This window comes from Chiloscyllium plagiosum, unplaced genomic scaffold, assembly GCF_037043375.1.
Source record: "Chiloscyllium plagiosum isolate Xiang-an unplaced genomic scaffold, Cpla_swu_hap1 HiC_scaffold_40, whole genome shotgun sequence".
Taxonomy (NCBI): domain Eukaryota; kingdom Metazoa; phylum Chordata; class Chondrichthyes; order Orectolobiformes; family Hemiscylliidae; genus Chiloscyllium; species Chiloscyllium plagiosum.
The window spans coordinates 26,336,536-26,361,386 of NW_028270178.1; positions in this window are offsets into that span (position 1 = coordinate 26,336,536).

Genomic DNA, 24,851 nt, shown 5'->3' on the forward strand with positions numbered 1-24,851 from the left:
ATGATTTATGTTTCGTGATGCTGTGTGAGGTATTTCAATAGAACTACCATATTGAAAGGATTAACTTATTATATCGCACAGCATTGAGTTTAGACAAGAGCACAGATGTAAACATGCAGCGATTGAATATAACTTCTGCAAAAATACAGTCTCAATGTCATAGCATAATTGCAGCAATTTGCAGAGGATTATCCGGTATTAAATTATCCGAATGTTGGATTTCTGTCAAGATCGTAATTTCCTGATGCTTGGCTCAACTGTGTTATTCGGCATTCGACTATCTATCTAACAATATATTTGTATTGGGGAAGAGTGATCATAAATTGTTTATCAAGGTGGAGCATGAAGAAAATGTGTCGGTAACTCGGGTCCTGAATCTAAATAATGAATTGATGTGTAACTGTGCAACGATGGATGAGGGATCTTAGTTAAAGAGGTTCTCAGTGAACAGACAATGGCTAATGAGAATGAACCGTTTGAATGAATTACAACAATTATTCAGGTGCCTCCGAGTAAACAATAAAAAAGGAAAGGTGAGAGTAGGCAGCCCTGCCTGACTCCTGAATTGATCGGGAAACTTCTGGTTCCCAACCTTTGATTGAGGCAGCACTAATGACGTTAGTGTAGAGCAATTGGGTTGGTTCACAAATTCCCTCTCCAAAGCCCATTTCGGAGAGCGCATCACATTTGTAGATAAGTGATATCCTGTCAACGGCCTCCTCCTGATCCAGGCTGCTGTGGCAGACTTCCATCTCCCCCTGTCATGCACATAGGAAAGCGTATCCCTAAACAGTGTGAGGCACTCAGGATCATTCTGACTGATACAGGTAAGGTTATTCAGGATAAATCACTGATTCTAAAGGTGACGTGTTCTGGTTGGCGATGACCTGGGCAGGATTTTTTAAATACATACTCATCAATAAAATTGGTCAGAAGTCATCGCTCTCCCCTTTCTGATTGTAGAAGGGGGTGGGGCGGATAACAAATTTCTTATGGAATCACACTATCTACCTGTTCGAAGCAGACTGTACTGCTCCACCAACAGGTCCTGAGCCAGTCAAGGTTTTAGAGGTGAACACAACTCGGCTGGTAAGGCATCACTTCGGGGAAATGTAGTATTATCTGAAGTCTCGAGGGCTCTGGTCATCTTATTCAGCGATAAAGGCTGGTTCATCGTCTCCCATGTGCAGTTGCCTTTGACCTCTGTGAGAAAGGACTGGAATGACTGAGGGGCCACACTGTCTGTGAACTTCTTGACGCACAGTGTGGCAAAAAAGGATTTGCTGATCCTGAGGTTCTCAGACTATGGAGATGTCATTGAGCCATCTTCTTTTTTTAGGCTGCTGAGCACATTGCTCTCCCAGCGCACCTCCGAGAAGGAGAAACATGAACATGTCTCATCTTTCTCCGCAATGTGGACTCTGGATGGGGAGATTATCTTGGAGGCTTCTGAAGTAAAGAATGAAGCACACTGACATTTCACCTTCTGGAGATCATTCATGACATCAACCCCAACCGTCTGCAACAGTAGTGGGTTCTACACACTTTTCTGGAGTAATCTCCATTTCTCTCACTTCTTTATACAACCTTTGAGAATAAATATCCTCTTGATGTTCCCCTTGACAGATTTCCATTAGTCTTTTGGAGACTTGAAGAGGAGCTTCACGTTTCTCCAACTTGTGGAACCCTTTTGTATCTCCACCATGTTTTCTGGGATCAGCAGTTTCACGTTCAGATTCCACGTTCCCTTGCAGTCCAGCAGGAGGTAGTGGTAAAATAAGAACACTAACATGACATCAGTGGATTTTCTGAAACCAAGTCCAACCTCTATAGTGTCAATCCACAGGTGAAACACTCGGGTCCTTGGCAATCTCCCTTTCCTCGTCAACGTGAATTTTCTTTTTCAGCTAGCGCCGGTGGCAGGGTAGACTGTTTCGACTCCTCAGTCCGTTCGCTTCTGATCATCAGGACGGTCACAACTTCTTTCTTCTTTTCTCTCTCGTCTTCAGCTTGGTCTTCTGTTCCTTGTGGCGGTGACGGTGGAGGAAGACGCCATCAGTGGTGTCTATAGCAGCAGCGTTATGAACCTGGAACAGGAATCCTGGTGTTGGTAGTGGAGTCGGTGAGGTACACAATCCCATAATCTTGATTGATTACATTGAACCTGTGTTAATAAGACAGTGGTACTGAGGTATTAAACCAGGAATCTCGCAGCATTCATTGTCAAATTCAATCAAACCAGACTGATATACAAGCCTTCACCTTGATTGGTCATTGAATGGGTTGTTGATGAGACATGGTCACAGTATTTAGATTAGATTAGATTACTTACAGCGTGGAAACAGGCCATTCGGCCCAACAAGTCCACACCGCCCCACCGAAGCGCAACCCACCCATGCCCCTACATTTATCTCTTACCTAACACTACGGGCAAGTTGGCATGGCCAATTCACCTGACCTGCACATCTTTGGACTGTGGGAGGAAACAGGAGCACCCGGAGGAAACCCACGCAGACACGGGGAGAACGTACAAACTCCACACAGTAAGTCGCCTGAGGCGGGTATTGAACGCGGGTCTCTGGCGCTGCGAGGCAGCAGTGCTAACCACTGTGCCACCGTGCCGCCCACTGATTTTCAGTTGAACTGTTTTTGAGATGGCAATTACAAAGGATAACTTAAAATACCAAAAACTGTCTTATGTAACATCCTTCCTGAAATAGAAACTGAATTTAAATTATGCTAATTACGTTGTTATATTCTAATTTTGCGAAGCAAATGCATTTGCAAATGACCTGAATAACTAACTCAAAGAAGGTCAGAAATAACACGAAATCATGTGGTTTCACATAAATTGTACAATAACCTGATGTTGTGTGATTTCCGACCTTGTCCACCCAAGTCCAAACCAGCACCTCCACATCATTGCTAAAAGAAACCACTCACATCAGAGAGATCCCCCACATACTCCAGAGAATATCTGGACAAAGAAGGAGGAACCTTGGGAGGAGAAAGAACAGCCCGATCTGCTTTTCGACAAGATGTAATCGAGGATTTTAAACTAGTGTGTTGGCATAGACATTTCAGAACTGGAACGTTACTCGGGATATTCCAGGGAAAGACTGGTTTTGTAAAGTTGGATGTTTATCTGTCTTGTATTTCAAAGATAATAAACCACTTTTCACTATTAATGTAAAACGAGGCCCAATAAGTAAACAAGTCGATCAGATCATTCGGAAATGAAGCTTACAAGGGATATTGTCAATGTCTACACGGAAATGGTCAACACGCTGATGAATTATTTTACCTCAGTATTTTCCAGTTGGATAGATCAACAAGTAAAGTTTCTCTAATGTCCATTGTGGAAGTAAACTGCCATCCTTACCTGTTCTGAGCTGTATGTGACTCCAGCAATGTGGTTGACTCTTAACTGCCCTCTGGAATGGGCATTAAATGCTGTTCTGACGGTAAAATTCTCATTCTCTATAAGGCCACAGACGTTTTGCTGCAGTTATAAAAAACCTGTTTTAAATCTCACTTGAAATACTGTGAGCGGAAAGAGCCAGGCACTACACCTTCAGAAGGGTATATTGACCTTGGAGGGAGTACAGCATAGATTTGTAAGAGTGATATGTGGCCTTAAGGGATTTAGTTATGAAGTGGAACCGTACAAATCAGTCATTGTTTCTCCAGAAACTAGGAGACAGAGTAGATAAAGATAAACTATTTCAATTGTTTGGGGTTTCCCAAACAAAGGGACATAGTCTGTGAATTTGAGCCAGTGCGATCAGGAGCGATGTTGGGAAGCACTCCTAGACTGAAAAGCTGGTGGAGTTTGTAACTCTCTTGCACAAACAGCTTAGACTCTGGATCAGTTGTTAATTTTAAATCTGATCTAGTTTTTTTGTGTGAAGCGTAATATTAAGAGTTAAGGCACAAGTACGGGTGTTGATGTTAACTTACAGATCAGCCATTGATTGCCAGAACAGGCACGTGGGGCTGAATGGCCTGTTGTTATCTCCGAATGACGATGAATCTCCTGCCAGACCCTTGCCAAGACTTTAACATCCTTCCAAAAGTGTGGTGCTCAGAAGTGGGCAGAGACCAATTTTAACCCATTACAAGCGTTTCTCTTTCTAATAGTTCAAATCAGGTCTCCTTCCCTCAACAGTTGCTGAAACAGTGAATTATAAAGGTTTCACAAAATTTCCCTGACCTTTGTGTTCTAACTGGACTTTGTATGGCTTTTTACACGCCTCCCCAATTTCCCACTTCCCAAAAATAAAAGTACATCTCCAATTCTTGACATTAATATATCCTCACCAGAATAGGGCCACTTTATTTGTATTATCACTCCATACCAACCTGATCAAAGCTTTCTCACTTCCGACATGATCTGCCGTTTGCTTGTCCCTTTCACTGGTTAACAGTATAACATGCACCCATAAGTATCCCACGAATAGAAATAGCTGCAATATTTCAAAAAAAAATGCAAGCAATCCTTATTTAAAGTACTGTTCAACAGCGTAACTTAAAATACCAAAAAACAGTAAGTAGCCAGAGACTTGAAAATTTCACTTTAACTCTTGTATTTAATTCAATGGACAAACCATTGCTTACTTTTCAATGATTGAATGAGTGTACTGTTAGCATAGACAAAAGCAACAGCACTGGAATAGTAGGAGGCCATTCGGCACATTCTCTGTCCTGTCCCATAGGTACAGGAAGCCATTCAGCTGTGATTTTTCTCCACAGTTGGTACCAGACTTGCTGAGCTTTCCCAGCAATTTTTGGTTTTGTTTCTGATTTACAACATCTGCAATTCTGCTGGTTTTTATTCTGTCCCTTCTCCAGCCTGTTACACAGAAAGAGGTCATTCAGCAGGGGGAAGCAATGGCCGAGTGGAATTATCACTGGACATGTTCATGAAAGCGTACAGGTAATGTTCTGGGGAATTTGAATTCAATATAAGCCTGGAAATAAAGAGTGCAAGGATGACGACAAATCCAATGCTGATTGTCAGTTCATTTGCATCCTTTAGAGAGGGCTACTACAATCGTTACCTGGTCATGATGGCATGTGATTGCATACTGGTAAAAATATGATTGAATCTGAACTGCCCTCTGGGGTGGGCATTATATGCTGCGCTGACAGTGAAACTCTCATCTCATATAAGGGCACAAACGTCTTGCTGCAGTTACAGAAAAGCCTTTTTAGGTCTCACTTGAAGTACTGTGAGCAGAGCCAGGCGCCTCACTTCAGGAAGGATATTTTGGCCTTGGAGGGAGTGCCGTGTAGATTTGCAAAAATGATACGTGGACTTTATGGATTTAGTTATGAGGCGGTACTGTGCAAATTAGGCCCTATTTCTCCAAAGACTAAGAGACAGAGTTGACAAAGATCAACTATTTCCACTGTTTGTGGATTCTAAAACTAAGTGGCTGGGTCTGTGAATATGAACCAGTGCGATCAGGAGAGATGTTCAGAAGCACTCCCACACAGAAAAGTTGATGGAGTTTGTAAATCTCTTGCACAAAAGGCATGGATTCCCGATCAGTTGTTAATTTTAAATCTGATATAGTTTTTTTTTGTTAAAAGTAGGTAATAAGGGATAAGGCACAAGTACAGGTGTATGAAGTTAGCTTGCAGATCAGACGTTGACTGCAGGAACTGGCTCGTGGGGCTGAATGGCCTGTTGTTATATTGCGCTGACGATTAATCTCCTGCATGAGCCTTACCAAGGCATCAACATCCTTCCTAAAGTGCAGTGCTCAGAAGTGGGCAGAGCTCAGTTTTAACCTTTCAAAAGCCATTCGTCTTTCAAGACTTCAAATCAGGTCTCCATCCCCCAACTGTGGCTGAAACAGTGAATTATAAAGATTTAGCAACATTTCCCTGACCTTTATATTCTAACTGGAATTTGTATGGTTTTTTACAAGCCTACTCAACTGCCAAAAAATAAAAGTACATCACCAATTCTTGATCTTAATATGTCCTCTCCAAAATAGGGCCACTTTATTGATATTATCGCTCCTTACCAACCAGATTAAAGCTTTCTCACTTCCTAAATTATCTGCCATTTCCCTGCCCCTTTTACTGATTAACAGTATAAAATTCACCCATAAATATCCCACTAAATGACAGTGAATAGCTACAATATTTAGAATACTGCAAGCAGCCCATTTCTAAAATACTGTTCAACAGGAGATCAGATAGCCAGAGACTTGAACATTTCACTCCAGATTTTCTTTTTAATTCAATTGACAAAGCATTGTTTAATTTTCAATGATTGAACGAGTGTGCTGTCGGCATAGCACAACCAACAACACTGGAATAGGACAAGGCCATTCAGACCGTTCTTTGCCATTTCCACTGGAACAGGCAGCCATTCCTCTGCGATTTCGCTACACGGTTGCTGAAGATTTGCTGGGTTTTCCCAGCATTTTCTGTTTTTGTTTCTGATTTACAGCATCAGCTGCTCTTCTGCTTTTCATTCAGTCCCTTCTCCAGCGTGTCACACAGGAAGATGGCATGCAACAGGAGGAGGCAATGGCCTTGTGGAATCATCGCTAGACCGTTCATGAAGGCGTCCAGGTCATGTTCTGGGGAATTTGAATTCAATACAAGTCTGGAAGTAAAGAGTGCAAGGATGACCACAAATCTGCTGAGTATCGGTTCATTTGCGGTCGTAGCCTTCAGAGAGGGCTACTGTTGACCTTACATTGTCAGGACGACATCTGACTCCATACCGACAACAATGTGGTTGAAACTTAACTGCCCTAAAGGTAATTAGGGATGGACAATAAATGGTGGCAAAAGGCAGTCACTCCTTCATCCCATCAATGAATAAAAACGCCCCTTTTAACGTTCAAATACAGAGTAAAGAGAGGAGGCAATTAAGTTTATTGTCCGAAAGTAAAGCGGTGCATCAGAAAGCCATTTGTCCCAGCTCATGTGAGTACAAAACCAGTAGAAGGACATTACATCAGTTCACACTGCTCTACATGAAAAACACGAAGGCAGGAGAGAAAGGGCAAGTGTGAGGAGTGGGGGTTATATTAGATGCAATGGCAATTGGATGGGGAATGAGGGAGTGATCAGATATCCCAACTGAATCCAGTTCCACCTGCTAGCATCCGGCCCATATCCTTCCAAACAGTACCTATTCGTACACCCATCCAGATGCCTTTAAAATGTTGCAATTGTATTAGCCTCCACCACTTCCTCTGTCACATCATTCTGTACACATACCACATTCTGAGTGAAAAGGTTGCCCCTTTGGTCTCTTTTATATCTTTCCCATCTCACCCTAAACACTTTCCCTCTAGTTTTGGCCTCCCCCAGCCCAGCCCAGGGAAGCGACGTTGTCTTTTTATCCTATCCACGCCCCTCATGATTTTGTAAACCTCGATAAGGCTACTCCTTGGACTCCAAGGAAAACAGCCCTAGCCATTCAACATTTCCCTATAGCTCAAATCATCCAGCCCTGACAATATTCTTGTAAATATTTTCTGAACCCTTCCAAGTTTTGCAACATCCTTCTGATAGGAAGGAGACCAGAAATTCATGCAATACTCTAAAAGTTGCCAAAAAAATGTCCTTTACGGCCGCAACATGACCTCCCAAATCATGTACTCAATAATGTGACCAATAAAGCATGCATACTAATAGCCTTCTTCATTATCTTTTCCACCTGTGACTCCACTTTCAAGGAGTTATGAACCTGCACTTCAAGTTCTCTTTGTTCTGCAACACTCCGTAGGACCTTACAATTAATTGCATAAGTCAGCTAAGATTTCCCAAAATGCAGCACCTCGTATTTATCTAAATTAAACACCATCCTCCACTTCTCAGCCCATTGGCGAGTCTGATCATGATCCCGTTGTATTCTAACGTGACTCTCTTCGCTGTCCACCACATCTCCACTTTTGGTGTCATCTGTAAACTTATTAACGATACCTCTTCTGCCCAAATCAAAATCATTTATATAAATGACGAAAAGGAGTTGACCCAACACCAATCCTTGTTGCAGTCCACTGGTCACAGGCCCCTAGTCTGAAAATGAACCTTTCAACATCACCCTCCGTCTTCTACCTTTGAGCCAGTTCTTAATCGAAATGGCTATCTTAGCCTGTCTTCCATGAGATCTAACTTATCGAAGCGCTTTCCCATGGGGTACCTTGTCGGATGCCTTACTGAAGTCCATATACAACATGTCCAGTATTCTGCCCTCATGAATCCTCCGTTTTACTTCTTCAAAAACTCAATCAAGTCGGCGAGGCATGATTTTACACACAAAGACCTGACGACAATTACTAATCAGTCCTTACCTTTCCAAATACATGGATCTAGATTAGTTTGGTGCTGGAAAAGCACATAAGTTCAGGCGGCATCCGAGGAGCAGGATAATCGACGTTTCGGGCAATAGAGGCAGGGTGCCTGCAGAGTGGAGAGATAAATGAGAGAGGTGTGGGGGTGGGGGAAAGTCGCATAGAGTATAATAGCTGAATGGGGGTGGGGACGGCCGTGATAAGTCAGAGAAGAGGGTAGGGAAGCTAGCAAAGAGTACAATGGGTGGATGTGGGTTGGGATGGAGATGATAGGTCATAGAGGAGGGTGGAGTGGATAGGTGGAAAAGAAGCTAAGCAGGTAGGACTGTTCATCGGGACAGTGCTGAGCTGGAAGTTTGACATCAGTTTCTTCATTTCCCCTTCCCCCAGCTCACCCATCTCCAACCTGCCAGCTCAGCACCTTTCCCATGACCTGTCCTACCTGTCTATCTGCCTTTCCACCTATCCACTCCCCCTCCTCTCTGGCCTATCACCTCCATCCCTACTTCCATTCACCTATTGTACTCACTACTAAATTCTCCCCACCCCCACCCCCTCTCATTTATCTCTTCACACGGCCGGCACTCTGCCTCTATTCCCAATGATGGGTTTTTGCCCGAAACGTCGATTTTCCTGCTCCTCGGAAGCTTCCGACCTACTGTACTTTTCCAGCATTACTCTAATCGAGACTCTGGTTTGCAGTTTCTGCAGTCCTTGTTTTTTATCTTTTTCCAAATACATGTACATCCTGTCCCTCAGAATTCCCTTCAACAATTTGCCAAGCATCGACGTCAGGCTCACTGTTCTATAGTACACTGCCTTGCCCTTACCACTCTTGTGAAACAGTGGCACCACGTCAGCCAACTTCCAGTGTTCCAGCACATCGATGACACAGATTTCTCAGCAAGGGGATTAGCAATCACTTCCCCAGCTTTTCACAGAGGTCTAGTGTACACCGTTTCAGGTCCTAAGGATTTATCCACTTTTATTTATTTCAAGACATCCAGTACTTCCTCCACAAATAATGGGGACATTTTCAAGGTGTCACCACCTATTTCCCTAAATTCGAGATGTTCCATGTCCTTTTTCACAGTGAACACTGTTGCAAAATACTCGTTTAGTTTCTCCCCTATTTCCTGCAGCTCCACACAAAGACTCGTCTTTGAGGGGCCTTATTCTCTCCCTAGTAATTCTTTTGTCCTTAATGTATTTGTAAAAGACCTTTGGTTTCGCCTTAATTCTATTTGCCAAAGCTATTTCATGTCCCCTTTTTGCTCTCCTGATTTCCATCTCAAATATACTCCTAATTCCTTTACACTCTTCTAACAGGGTAACTCTGTTAACAGGGTAATAGCCCCAAACAGGGGACTCATATTCAATGAGATCCATCTGGCTGACTTCAGTACAATCCCTGCAGTGCCCTGAATTAACCCTCTCCCTGTGTCCCTGTGATCTGGAATCTTCCGCCCATTCCATGTATACTTCTACCCCTATTAATTTATTTTAAATGCTCTCCCTTTTCTGTCTTTAACCCTCCCCTTTTTCCTGCATTTAACTCTCTCCATATTATTCTCCACCTCACCCCCTTCCGTTGTCTCCCCCTATTATTCTCTCCCTACTGCAATTTTTAACCATCTCTCTCTGTGTATTTATCCATCCCTCTTTTCCAGTTGCTCTTTAATTATTGCTCTCCAACCACATTTCCGTTCCAGAATGTGTGTTTAATCTCTACGATTACCAGAGACGGTTTTCCCGACATGATCATTTTGCACATCCGCGAAAATGCGACCGTCACTGCTCTGTGTTGCCGCCCCTCTGCCCAATGCTGGGACTGCAGATCCATCCCAAAGTGATGGAGGAGCTCAGCAACAGCCGCAAACCATCAGATACAGTATAACTGATGGGAAGTAGAAAGGCACAACTTTAACATGAACTAATACAGTTATGATGTATAAATAGGAACAGCTACAACACACAACAGGATTTGCATAAAAATACAGGAACAGTTGTAATGTGCAACAGTATTTCGATATAAACTCAAAATTCTTCAATACAAACAAACTTGAGATGCAATGCACAATAATATTCTATGTAAACACAATCAGCTCCAGTACACAACAATATTCATCCAGACACAAAACGCTTCAACATATCACATGAAATAATGTGTATATGAATGACGTGCATGAAGTACGTGGATGTCCTATTGCTAAATTTGCAGATGACACAAACAATAGGTGGGACGGCAAGTTGTGACATTATATGTGCTTTCTAGGGTACAGGGACGGTGGTGGCCTTCAGGACGGAGATGCGGTCTTCAGCTTGTTAGAGGGAGAGTTAGAAGATGGCAGTGAATTCCTCCACCATCTAGGCACATGGCCAGGACTCCATCCTGGCCCGTCGCTTTCCTTGTGCTGCCTCTCAGTCAAACTGTTTTGATATGTGCAGCGGTAACCGAAGGAACAGGTGTGCCTGGTGCTTTTGGGGCAGGCGTGACAGCGCCACTGGCATTCTGCTCAAACAGAGCAGAGAAAGGATTGAGAGCCTTAGGGTGGGATGTGTCTTTGTTTGCTATCTTTCTCTGTTGTATTTTGCATCCAGTAATGTGGGCAGGATCTGTTTAGTATGTATGGTCTTCTCACGTCTGGTACTCCCTCTTAGCATCCCTGATGGCCCTGTGAAGATCAGATTCGGATTCCCTATTTAAGTCTGGCTCTTCCCACTTGAATCTAGCCTGTCTGGTCTTCAGTCGGGAGTGGATTTCCTGGTTCATACAAGGTCAGACTTGGGGAACACTGAGATCGACTTATTCAAAATGCAGTCTTTCACGCATTTGCAAATAATGGCCGTGACGCTGGTTAGACATCCAGGTTTTATTCTTAATACTTGAACATGGTCCAGTCCAGCAATTCCAATCAGTCCTGGATACTGTCATTCACAGCCCCAGATCGGCATTGTACTTCCTTTTGTGAAGCATCCTCCCATTTCAGCTTCTGCTTGCAACTTTTCCACATGTCAGAGAGACTACAACCTGAGGGCACAGCCTCAGAGCGAAGGGACCAGCTTTGGAATTGAGATGAGGATAAATTTCTTCAATCAAAGGATGGCTAATCTAAGGTCATCATTGCCGTAGACGGCTGTTGATGCCAGGACATTGAGTGTGTGATGCTGCTGTTCCTTTACTCAGGTTTTGATGCCCTTGGATTTTTTTTCTTAGAATGTTTGTAAATGCAATGCTTCCAGGGTGTCTAGCTTGGATGGGTTGGAGTGCCAATGTCATGTTAGCTAACAAATACTGCCGCAGGCAAAGGGATTTCAAGTGTGAAAACAATGTTTCCAATGACAGGAGAGAGTGGGCAATTCTCCCAGCTCAGTCAGATTTAGATTCGTTTGATATCAGCAAGTTGTGAGGTTCTTTTTTTAGACTGTTGTTCATAGTAACAGTTGCATGGATGAAGTTTATCCATGCTGAATCTTTCTCTGACATCTCTCCTGTAAGACCCTGAATTTGATTTTACCTTTGGTGGCAAGCGGTGTTTATGAGAATTGTTTCAGGAATTTAGAGAAATCATTAAGTTGGTACAGTCTTTTGAGTTTTCCGATAGGTTATTTATTCTTTATTCTATTCTCTTTTGTTTGTGTTTTATTTGGTAATCTTTGAATAAATGTTGTTTTCTATAAAATTGAGGAATGTTGACCAGCTCCATCACTCCCGGAATATCCATTGAAACCTGCTCAAAACAAGTCAAAATGTTAGTGTCTGGACTACTATTTAGAAATGTTTTGAGAGGGTCTGGCCTGGTCCATAACAAATGCATTACAACTCGAGATGTATGGGATCCTGATTTGTCAGGGATTCAACATTTATGGGGAGACGGCAGAACAATAAAATTGAAGGAACAGTTCTGACCTCAGGGTGGAGGAGGTATAGATACTTATATTTAGATATTTTCCAGATTGCCAGAAATATGCAATTGAGAGCAATGTGTGCACCGTGACCTGCTGAAGTTTTCACTTGCACTTTATTCAGGAGAGGGAGTCTCATGTTTATACAGCGACTGAACCACACCCAGAGGGACACATAAATATACCAACACGCACAGATGCACATGCATGCAGAAGCACACCCACACACAGAAATGCATTCAACTTGAGATATAGGAACATGCTGACAAACAAAAACATACATACATGCATACACATGCAACTCACACACATGCACGCATGCACAATAACACAGTCAAACTGAAATGTGGGAACACATGAACACAAAGATTACAGAAACATTCCCACACGCTCACAAAACGCACAGGAATACAATCAGACTGCAGAAGGGGGCACACATGCATGCACACACACTTCGCTCGGAACTTGGGCAGAGTCATTACATAAAATAAAGTGTTTATGCTGCAGCTGAAATCCTTCAGCATTTCTCCGACATCCGTAAAAACGTCTGGATATCTATACTGACCACCAGTTGTTCCTTTAATGTTAAAATATAAAATGTTCGCATCGTCCACGAACCACATGTATGAAGCTGATGGTTATGGTGAAGAGGGATATCACCGACTGCCTTCGTCTCTGCATCTTTGTGACTCTGTCTTTCGGACTTGACTGGCCACTAAAATGTGCCTGACTGTCAGAGTGTTCATCAAAAGAATTAACAGGAATGGGATGAAAGAGATTAAAATGATATCAAACAAAAACATACATACATGCATACACATGCAACTCACACACATGCACGCATGCACAATAACACAGTCAAACTGCCAAACTCCGTGGTTTAATAAGGAATTGGAATCCCTTGTAAAATGGAAGAGGGCGGCCTATCTCAAGATGAGACGTGAAGGTTCAATTGGGGCGATTGAGAGTTATAGGGTAGCCAGGAAGGACCTGAAGAGAGAGCTAAGAGCAGCAAGGAGGGGACATGAAAGGTCCTTAGTCGGTAGGATTAGGGAAAACCCTAAGGCTTTCTATAGGTATGTTAGGAATAAAAGAATGACTAGGGTAGGAATAGGTCCAGTCAAGGATAGTAGTGGGAAGTTGCGTGTGGAGGCGGAAGAGATTGGGGAGACACTGAATGAATACTTTTCTTCAGTATTTACTCAGGAACAGGGCATTGTCGTCGATGTGAATACTGAGTCACAAATAAGTAGAATGGATGGCTTTGAGGTATGTAGAGAAGAGGTGTTGGAAATCCTGGAAAAGGTGAAAATAGATAAGTCCCCTGGGCCTGATGGCATTTATCCTAGGATTCTCTGGGAAGCAAGGGAGGAGATTGCAGAGCCATTGGCCTTGATTTTGATGTCCTCTTTGTCTACAGGAGTAGTGCCAGAAGACTGGAGGATAGCAAATGTGGTTCCCTTGTTCAAAAAGGGGAGTAGGGGTAACCCTAGTAACTATAGGCCGGTGAGTCTCACTTCTGTTGTGGGCAAAGTCTTAGAGAGAATTGTAAGGGATAGGATTTATGCACATCTGGATAGGAATAATGTGATCAAGGATAGTCAGCATGGTTTTGTGAAGGGCAGGTCGTGCCTCACAAACCTTATTGAATTCTTTGAAAAGGTGACGACGGAGGTTGATGAGGGGAAAGCGGTAGATGTGGTATATATGGATTTTAGTAAGGCGTTTGATAAGGTTCCCCATGGTAGGCTACTGCAGAAAATACGGAGATATGGCATTGAGGGTGAGTTGGAGGTTTGGATTAGGAATTGGCTGGATGGAAGAAGACAGAGGGTAGTAGTTGATGGCAAAGTTTCTTCATGGAGTGCCGTCACTAGCGGTGTTCCGCAAGGATCTGTTTTGGGACCATTGCTGTTTGTCATTTTTATAAATGACCTGGAAGAGGGGTTAGAAGGTTGGGTGAGCAAGTTTGCGGATGATACGAAAGTCGGAGGAGTTGTTGACAGTGAGGAAGGATGTGGCAGGTTACAGCAGGATATAGAGAAGCTGCAGAGCTGGGCAGAAAGGTGGCAAATGGAATTCAATGTAGCTAAATGTGAGGTGATTCACTTTGGGAAGAATAACAAAAAGATGGGGTACTGGGCTAATGGTCGGATACTTGGTAGTGTGGATGAGCAGAGGGATCTTGGTGTCCATGTACACAGATCTCTGAAAGTTGCCACCCAGGTAAATAGTGCGGTGAGGAAGGCATATGGCGTACTGGCTTTTATTGGTAGAGGAATTGAGTTCCGGAGTCCTGAGGTCATGATGCAGTTGTATAAAACTCTGGTGCGGCCGCATCTGGAATATTGTGTGCAGTTTTGGTCGCCATACTATAGGAAGGATGTGGAGGCACTGGAACGGGTGCAGAGGAGGTTTACCAGGATGTTGCCTGGTATGGAAGGAAGATCGTATGAGGATAGACTGAGACACTTGGGGCTGTTTTCATTAGAGAAAAGAAGGTTTAGGGGTGACTTGATTGAGGTGTACAAGATGATTAGGGGGTTAGATAGGGTTGACAGTGTGAACCTTTTCCCGCGTATGGAGTCGGGTATTACAAGGGGGCATAGCTTTAAATTAAGGGGGGGTAGATATAGGACTGAAGTTAGGAGTAGGTTCTTCACTCAGCGAGTCGTAAGTTCATGGAATGCCCTGCCAGCAGCAGTGGTGGACTCTCCCTCTTTATGGGCATTTAAGCGGGCAATGGATAGGTATATGGAGGATAGTGGGTTAGTATAGGTTAGGTGGGCTTGGATCGGCGCAACATCGAGGGCCAAAGGGCCTGTACTGCTCTGTATTCTTCTATTCAAACCACTTAAACACCAACTACCCTGTATCAGTAAAATAAAATGAGTTTATATAGCAGTACCATGGAATTTTGTCAACTGTCCTCCTTGCGTGAAACCGAAAATAGAAGAGAATATTTTCTGAACAGAACACCATGCCAGTTATAGCTAGAAACACAGCCAAGGCTTTCTCTGTCAAAACATTTTTCTTCAGTTTCAGGCTATAAATGCCCATAGAACGATCATAGGAGAAAAGGCGAGCTAGACGGAACAGTCTGTGGCTGCACTGGCCAGAACAAAGATAGCACTGTACACGGGGGTGATGTCCAGGAAACATCTTGACAAGTAAAAGTGTCTGAGTGGCCACAGTATGATGTTCGTGACAATGAACAGTAGATCCGACGTTGCCACAGCCAAAAGGCAGCACGTTGTGCAGTTAGAGAGGCTGTAATTTCCCCCTGAAAGAAACAAAACCACCAGGAAATTAACTAGATAAGACAGAAGGTAAAATGGAAATTGTAAATTACTGATCAAACAATCTCTGCTCTTCCCAGAGAGCAATGGAAAATGTTAACACCTAACTGGGTCAGGAGGGAGAGATCAGATACCACGTTTAAACGTGACAGCTCGAAGCCTGACTCGTTTCAAATCTGCTCACTCCTGACTTTGATTAATTGGGATGAGACAATTGACAGAGGAGATGGGGCATAATATTAAAGGTGAAAGGTAAGCGGTTTTGAGCGGTTTGGAGGAACAGACTTTCAATCTGAGAGTGAGGGGGATCTCGTAATTCAGTGCTTCAGATATTACCTGGATGAACTCTTGAAGTGTCATAACATTCAAGATGATAAGTATAATGCTGAAATCTGGAGCACGTGTGGAGCACCTTCGAAAACAAAAACTTGATGGACCGAAGGACCTCTTTGTTAGGTTCCATGATTATAAGAATTACTGCTGGAAGGCAGGTTGGGAACTGAAACATTGTAATTAAATCAATCAAAGAACCTGAAGTTGCTCAATGCATAAAACAGAAACAAACGAAACTGTTGAAACTCAGCAGGTATGGTAGCATCTATGGAAAGAGAAACAGTTGTTACCAGAATGACTCTTAATCAGAACATCTTCATCTGAACATGGGTAACTAGAATCAAATCATCATCACAGCTTTCTCCCCCCACAAGACCCTATCCTTGTAAACAAAGGAGAGCTGTTCACTTCAAAGAGGGAATTAAGGTTCAAAGTTTTGATATTCATCTACTATGGAACATTTGTTCGACTGTTCTTCCCATACTTGAAGTTACTCTCGGTGCTATATAAGTTGTTGCATGTGAGAAAATGCAGTTATTCAATGGAAAATGTGAACAGACCTAGCAAAGTTTTCTTTCATCATTCAAGGCACCAAAAATCATCTAAGCCCCTCTGTGATGATAAAGTGAGGATCTGCTAACTTACTGAATCCCTCATGGCATGTTTTGGTAAGTTAACAATTCCTTACAACGTTTCGCAAATATTCTAATTATGCTTAGAGTTTGAGTCAGCAAAGAACACAACTTTCAAAAAGGGAAATATAACCTTTCTATTGCATTTTTCTGCATTGTATTACTTAAAATGTTGAAATTGGATTGTTGACGTTTCTTGGATAAAGTACATTATGCAAAACAAACAGACAGTTCACTCCTGCAATTACTGAATGTGGCTGTTCCCATCCGTGTATAAAGAAAAATAATATGGTATTCGTCCAAACTCTCTGACTCCCAATTGTGTTCTGATCATGTCAATCGTAAATATAATTTAAACTAATAAATCCGAATACCCAGCAGTTCATGGAGAGAACGTGATTTCACAATATTTCTTTAAAAAAGACTTCCACTTTCATGTGAAAAACCGAACAAGGCAAGCATTGTTAACCTAATGATCAAATTGATGAATTCTTGTGTTCTAAGCTCAGTTAAAATTGTTCCTCCTCATGAAGAATAACTTCATGGATTGTAAAAATTGCAAAGCTACAGTCATTTCTTCAATATGCAACTGGAAGGTAACCACAGTCTCTGGAATTCACATTAACAATCCACAGTGTTCCAGCCATTCTTTAGAACTGCCGGAAATGTACAGCAGAGAAGCAGGCCATTCAACCCAGTAAATGAATTCGCTTTAATGTTCCTCAGCATTTCTACAATCCCAAACAACCGCAGGTTAGTTATGCCATTGAAAGAGTTCATTCATGTCTGGAACGACTGAATAAACCATCTAATTGTTCTCATCCCACTTTCCACCAGATTGACCCTTGAAGATAACTTCACTTCAGGTGCAGATCCAGGTTTTCTTTAAACCAATTGAACTTTTCCAGCTGACGCATCCCCTCCGCATGATACTGGGAAGTGAATTCCAGACACACGATCACCGTCTGCATGAAAGTGTTAGTTCTCATGTCCCCTGTAACCCTTCCATCAATCAGTATCCCTCTTGGACCCTGAGGAATGATCATCCGTTTGGTAACAGGTCTCCATTCAAGACGCTAATTATTTGAATACCTCAATCAAATCACCTCTCTTTTTCCTCTGTTCTGGGAAAATGAAACTAAGCTATCCATCCTTCCTCAGCGCTGTGGTAATTTCTATATCGTCGGAACAGTCTTGTAAAACTCTTCAGTCCTCTACTCGGTGCAACTCTGTCCTCACCAGTCAATCTCCCTTGTGTGAAGGTGGCCTCAACAGGCCCATGCATAACTGTCAATGGCAGCATGAAACTGCAGCGAATCCTCAGACAGATTCACATCAATTCAATCATGAAAGCCACTTGCAAGGAATTGCTACAATCGGAACAGTCGTGTAAAACATTTTCCGCACATGATTAATATAAAACATCATTTTCTGCCTGAATCTCTTTGCGCAGGCAATCCGTCTGGTCTCAGTGCTGAGGTGATACAATCTTAAAGCCTTTCATTGATACTTACTGACATCGCCTGGGTGTCTGTTACATTACAACGTGGTTCAATCCATTTTTAAAATAATTGTGCAAACAGGTGACGACGGCGAGTTAACTTCCAGTTGTGACAGAGTATTTTTAGTAGTGAGGTTTATTGGTTCAAATCTCAATCGGTCAAAAGCAAACTTTGCAAAATGCGTCTTTGGAAAATTCAAAACATCACTACACCGTGCAAGTTGGCCAATTGGCCGATCGAGGCTACCCTGACCCGACAAAGGGATCCAACTCAGACCCAGTCCCTGACACTGTGAGACAGCAGAGTGCCACCCTATATACCAGCATTGACAAATCAACACAATACAGCCCACTTTGAAATCGCCTTTTAATTCTGTTCGTCCTCCACTTGGCTTTGACGATTTGGAAATTAAATTCCAACTCTGAGAACTTTCTCATCAACACTGGGATGTGGCTTCCGTGGTTATCAATGGCTGTTCTGTAAACGGATGTCAGTTGGTAATGGAGATGACACATTGCATGTTTTAACAAATCCAGTATCGCAATAGATTTCCTCACCTTGCACGGATACAGCTTCTAAATCGAACATAAGTTCTTCAGTGAAGGCAAAACTTGAAACAAGTTAAATACTCACTGAAAATTGCCCTCAAAGGTTACTTAAGCTCAAATGAATACAGATCCTCCTACAGATCACTGCAGAGCCTGTAATGGTGGCTAAATGGGACTTGATGTGAAGACTGATAACGGGCAGAAAATAGAGAGCATGAATAAATATACCATTATAAGGTAGTCGGGTAGGTATTAGTGAGTCCCACAGGGACTGCTACTTGAGACACAGTCATTGAAATTCTCTATCAATGACTGAGGTGATGCGATCATGTGTTACGTTGGCTAACATAATGTTGGGTGGGACAGTATAATAATACAAAAAGGACACAAGATCACTGAGAAGGGGAAGGAAAGGTTCAGTGAATGAAAGAGCACAAAATAGTCTGTGCAATGTCATGTGGAGAAATATGAGGCATTGTTCCTTCATGTCAGTCTTGGAAAGATTTGAGGCCAACTATAAATGTATAGATTCGTAAGTTAGTCGTAAATCAAGAGCCAACAAGAAGCCTCTCTGTCCATTCGGGGCGAGTGAATTCCAATATTCTATTGAAATATTTATTCCTCTAAGATCTTTGTAAATTTGAGGAACACAACACTGGGTTTGAACCATTTCTCACCTTGCTATACAGAAATCATTCTGGTCAATCAATGCTGTACTCAAATAGACATGAACTGTCAATTCCCCAGGTTTTTTTTCCCCTGTTCATAAAATCAGGGTCGGTGCTGTGTTAACATCAAATGACAACAGTGGACAATCTCAAAATAGTTGTCTGACTCAGAATCCTCAGTTCTGATTTGACAGAATCCAGGATGGTATATTGCCTCAACAGTGCGCAGGGTCAAGGACATCACAGAACAACTTCAGCACATCTTGCGTGTGGAGTGGGATTGGGGTGGGACAGGGACTGGAGCTAGATAGTGTGCAAAGTAAAGTCGCAGACATCCCGGTCCACATTGACACCAGCAATGTTTGGAAGCGTAATAACCCTTCAAAGTCCAGTATCCTATCATAAATCAACCTTTATTTATTTCGAAATGCATCACCTTTAACAATAGCTGATTCAGGGATCAGCATCTCAATATCCCTGCCATTCACCCTTTGCCATCAGCTCGGACTCCGAGTGGACTCAAGTAACAGGCCTAGTCAAGGAACTCATATCCTATGGGGTCCAGATGGCTGACCTCCTGACAATGACATGTGGAAACAGCAATGAATTCCTGTAAGTAAAATTCTGCAAATCAGGGAAGAGAATGAAAAGCTGATCTCCTGTTACTTCGTGTGCACATTAGGGCATATGAACGTATGGCGAGCAACATTGATTCAAGGAGGAAGGTTTGTGGCGATCTCGATTATTGGTGAAGTTTTGGGCCTGGCGCAATCTGAATGCCTCGGAATCGTGGGTTCCTGTATAACTGGATGAGCATTGCTGCTCTTCTGGGGAGCTATGCCACCGCTGTTATGGAATATTAGATCAGATCAGTCAGATGGTTGGGAAACTGAGATTCAGCTGAGTTAACAGGGAATGGAAGCTGGGCATGGGAATTAAACAATCTGTGTGTGAAAGGGGAAAGCAGCAGAAACACGTTCTGGATCTGGAAAGATTTTCTGCTTCAGAAACCTGGCCTTCCACACCAAACAATTCCCTCACATGCCTCACAGATTTGGGAACAGGGTTCTTTCTGGAGCGTTTTATGTTAATTTTCGGGGAATCCTCAATAACGTAAGCATTAAGTGATGCAGATACTGTTGACAGCTCACTAGTATTATTTATTATTTGTGATGATGCGCGAGGCATTTGATCAGAAACAGATTGGAAGAACATGTCAAAATCTTGAACTAGTTAATCAGTCAAGACCTTAAAGCCACATGGCACATTGAAATGACTAATTCCAGGGTGGCCTGGTAGTTCCGTGGTTTGCTCTGCTGCCTCACAGCACCCGGGACCGAGGTTGCGATTCCAGCCTCAGGTAACTGTCTGTGAGGTGCTTTCACGTTCTCCCTATGTCTCTGCGGGTTGCCTCAGGTTTCTTTCCACAATCCAAAGGTGTGCAGGTCAGTTGAATTGGCCATGCTAAGTTGCCCAATGTGTTCATGGCACGAGGTTGTTTCAATTGGCTCATGTAATGCATTTGGGTGTGATGCTTTCTGGAGTGTTGTTATGGACTTGTTTTGCCGAAGGGCCTGCTTTGTCATTGTAGGGATTCCAATTTGTCACATCTTGCAGCCCTAAGTCAATACAAGAGGACAGATCCAAACAGGGAGACATTTTCTCATTCCTTCTTTAAAAATTGTGAACACCATGAGATTGCATTAGTTAAAAGTATTATTGACTTGGGAACAGTGATCTCAGACTCCTCGTTATTTTTAAGACGGAGCATGAAGAAATTGATTCTGAAATCCAGGTCCTGATTCTAAATAAAGAGAACAACACGGAATTGATGCATAAATGGGCAATGATGGATTGAGCAATCTCACTAAAAATGTATTCAGTGCGTAGGCATTAGGTAAACAATAAGAAAAGGACAACCATTATTCATTGCCCTCTCGTGCAACAATAAAATAGGAAAGGAGAGAGTGAGCAGCCCTGCCTGACTCTAAATCTTGTCAGGAATCTTTGTGATTCCCATCCATGTATTGAGACTGTGCTACCGATGTTGGTGTAGAGCAGTCAGATTCATTCGCAGGTTCCCTAGCCAAAATCCAGTTCGGAGAGCACGTCCCACATGGAGGTGTGCAATATCCCGTAAAAAAGCCTTCTCTTCGTCCAGGCTGATGAGGCAGGCGTACACCTCCCCATTCTGCACATGGAGAATCGTTTCCCTGAGGGGCAATAGGGTCTCTCAGGTCATCTTGCTCGCTACAGATGACCTTTGACAGGATTCTGGAATCTGTGTTCATCAGTCGTCCCCCTCCCCGTGCTGATTGTAGATTAAGTGGATGTTACATTTACTCATGAAATCACACAGGCTACCTGTTCGAAGCAGACTGTTGTACGTTCTCAGATGGTCCTCGGCAATGAAATCCCACAGAGGGGAATACAACTCGACCGATAGCCATCACATCCGGGAACTTTACTCATTTCTAAGGACTCAAGGCCCATCGTCAGCTCATCCAGATGCTGGTGAAGCATCTCCTGTGGGCTGCCGGCTAAGAACTCCACGATAGAGTACAGGAATGACTTGGAGGCTGTGCGGTCTGTGGGCTGCATGCCATGCAATTTGCAGAAAAGCGTTCGGTGATCTTCAGTGGTTACTAAACCAGCTTCTTTCAGGCTACGGAGCACGGAGCTCTCCCTGTGTACCTTCTGGATGAAGAAACCTGAGCACGTCTCAACCTGTTCCGCACTGGGTGATTATCTTGGTTACTTTTCAGGCAAGAGTAAGGCTGACAGTCTCTTCACCTTCTGGAGATCGTCTGTGACATCGATCCCCATCGTCTGGAACAGGAGCACCCTCTGCACACTTTTCTGGAGTTTGCACAGTTTCCCCCGGCTGTCCCAAACTTTCAAAATCTTTGTGGATAAAGAACCTCTTACTGTTCCCCTTGACCGTTTCCCACACGTCTAATATAACCTCAAAGACAGGGTTCACAGGTCTCCAACCTATGAAATTCATTTTTCTCAACGTTTTGTGGGTTTAGCTGTTTTTCATTCAGATTCCACATTCCCTTCCTGGCATGTAATGGCAGTGGTCAGAGAAAAACGTCAGTTTGAAGTGGGTGAATCTGAACGAGAACATAGGCGAAAGTGAGGACTGCAGATGCTGTAAAAGCACAGCAGGTCAGGCAGCATTCGAAGAACAGGAAAATCGACGATTCGGCAACAGCCCTTCATCAGGAAATCGTTCAGGGCAGAAGAGAACACGTGGGGTTTGCAGTGAGAGAGACACTCACTGAGATCTTTGTAGAGAGAGGAGGAGGACTTGTTCAAGTCAGGCATCCTTGCAAGAGGATTTGCAGTGCTGTGAAAATCAACTCGGCGAAAGTGAAGACTGCAGATGCTGTAGACCAGAGTCTAGATTAGAGTGGTGCTGGGAAAGCACAGCAGGTCAGAAAACCTGATGAAGGGCACCTGTCCGAAACGTTGATTTTCCTGCTCCTGCCTGACCTGCTTTATTTTTAAGCACCACTCTAATCTTGACCGGATAAAAACAGGACATCTATCCTTGAGCAGTTAAAATTTGGCTGACCAAGACCATCTGTATCAAGGCTGTGCTCCATTGGCAGCGGGCGGCGGAAGATATCATACAGCTTTAACCTTTTGCATCAGGAATCAGGACGTACTGTCTGGTTTGTTGTCAGCATCGCCCATCTGCATCAATGATGCAGTTGAAATCTCTGCCCAGAATGACAGGCCTGAGCATCGCCGGCAGCAGTGGGAGCTGCTGCAGAACCTCCGGCTGCTCCCTCTTTACTATCGGGGCATACACATTAATTAGTCTCAGGGGAGCGTTCCTGTATGTAGCCTCTGCAACAAGGAGGAGCCCCATTACCACCACCTCCATAATCTTTGGAGATGGTGAAGTTGCCTCCTCACAGCTGAATACACGGGCCAAAGGAACAGTATTGTATATCCCCGACCAGACTGAAGGACTTTTGACCCTTTCCTGGAGCTGGTGGGGTGGCGAATCCTACAGTCCTGCAGAAAGTGGAGGTTTGCCTTCAAGTTGGCCATGTCATACCAGCAATTGTAAACCCCATTTAGAATTACCAAGAGAACCAAACTCTGTTCACCCGCGGTCTGGTCACCAGGGACTCACTGCATCCCAGTGATGTGTGGGCGAAAGTTCAGACACTCTGCACTGAGTCAGCTGTCTCCTGGGATGGTCATCTGGTCACCGGGGAGCTCCCTGTATTCCTTTGGTGTGTGGAGCCTGTCTTCACTGAGGTAGCTGTCTCTCGGTTGGTGCTATGGTCACGAGGGGACTCCTGTATTCCCGTGGTGTGGGGGTGAACGTTACGAAGCTCTCCACACTGAGGTAGCTGTCTCCCGGTGGGTGGCGTGCTCTGGTCACCGGGGGACTCCTTGTGTTCCCGTGACGTGGGGGTGAAAGTTCCTGCACTCTCCATACTGATATAGCTGCCTCCCAGGTGAGGCTCTGGTCCCTGGAGGGCTCTCTGTATCCCCATGGTGTGGGGGTGAACGTTGCAAAACTCTCTGCGCTGAGATAGCTGCCTCCTGGGGCGGATGCTCTGTGCCAGTGTCACCTGGACAAGAATGAAGCTGGGTATGTTCCGACTCTGAGTCAGACAGAGTGACGGTCTTGCTCTCCTCCGGATATGGAACATCCTAGCTCCAAGTTTCCCAGATCTGTGGTGCAGTGGGAACTCATTGCATACCGTTGCTGCTGGTTGGGCTTCACTGGGCCATTCTGGACAACTGTTGCTTCTGGATTTGGAGTGTAATCCTCTCCTTCTCTCACGGTGAGGTGCCTCTTTATCTGTTGGTAGCCAGCCCTCCACACATTTTCAGCTTCTGAGGAGCAGCTGGTATGTCCATCGTAGAGCTGCCTCTGTTTGTTTTACTGTGGAACAGGGTGTGGTGGTGGCAACCAATGAGATTCCCTTTTTTAGTTTCTCAGCTGTATTCACTACCACCCTCCACCCTCTTGCCTCGTTCATTTCCTCGTCCTCCATTAATCCATCTGTTCAGGTCAAGGTTTCTGCCTGAACTATAGGGAGAGGATGAATAGGCTTCGGTATTTTCACTGGAAGCTCAAAGGCTGAGCGGTGACCTCATACAAGTTTACAAAATTATCAGTGGGATGGATACGGTAAATAGCCAAGAATCTTCCACGAGGGTAAGGGAGACCAAAACTAGAAGGGTAGCGGTTTAAGGTGAGAATTGATGCATTTAAAAGGGATCTTATTTGTATTTTCCCACATTATACATCATTTGCCATGTTTGTACCCATTTGCTTAACCTGCCACTATCTCTCTGTAAACTGTTTGTAATCCTCTTGCAACCTGCAATTCTACTTACTTTCTGTCGCCTGCAAACTTGCCTACAATAGATACATTTTCTTCCTCCAAGTCATAAATAGCTTGTGAACAGCTGTTTGCCCAGCACTTATCTCTGTGAAGCCCAAATGATCATGAGTTGCCATCCTGAAACAGAACCATTTATCCCCCTAACTGTTTCCTGTTCATTATCCATATCCGTATCTATACTGATGTACTACCTCTAACATCGTGGGACTTTATCCTATGATTTAACCTTTTGTGAGATCACTTGTACAATATGCT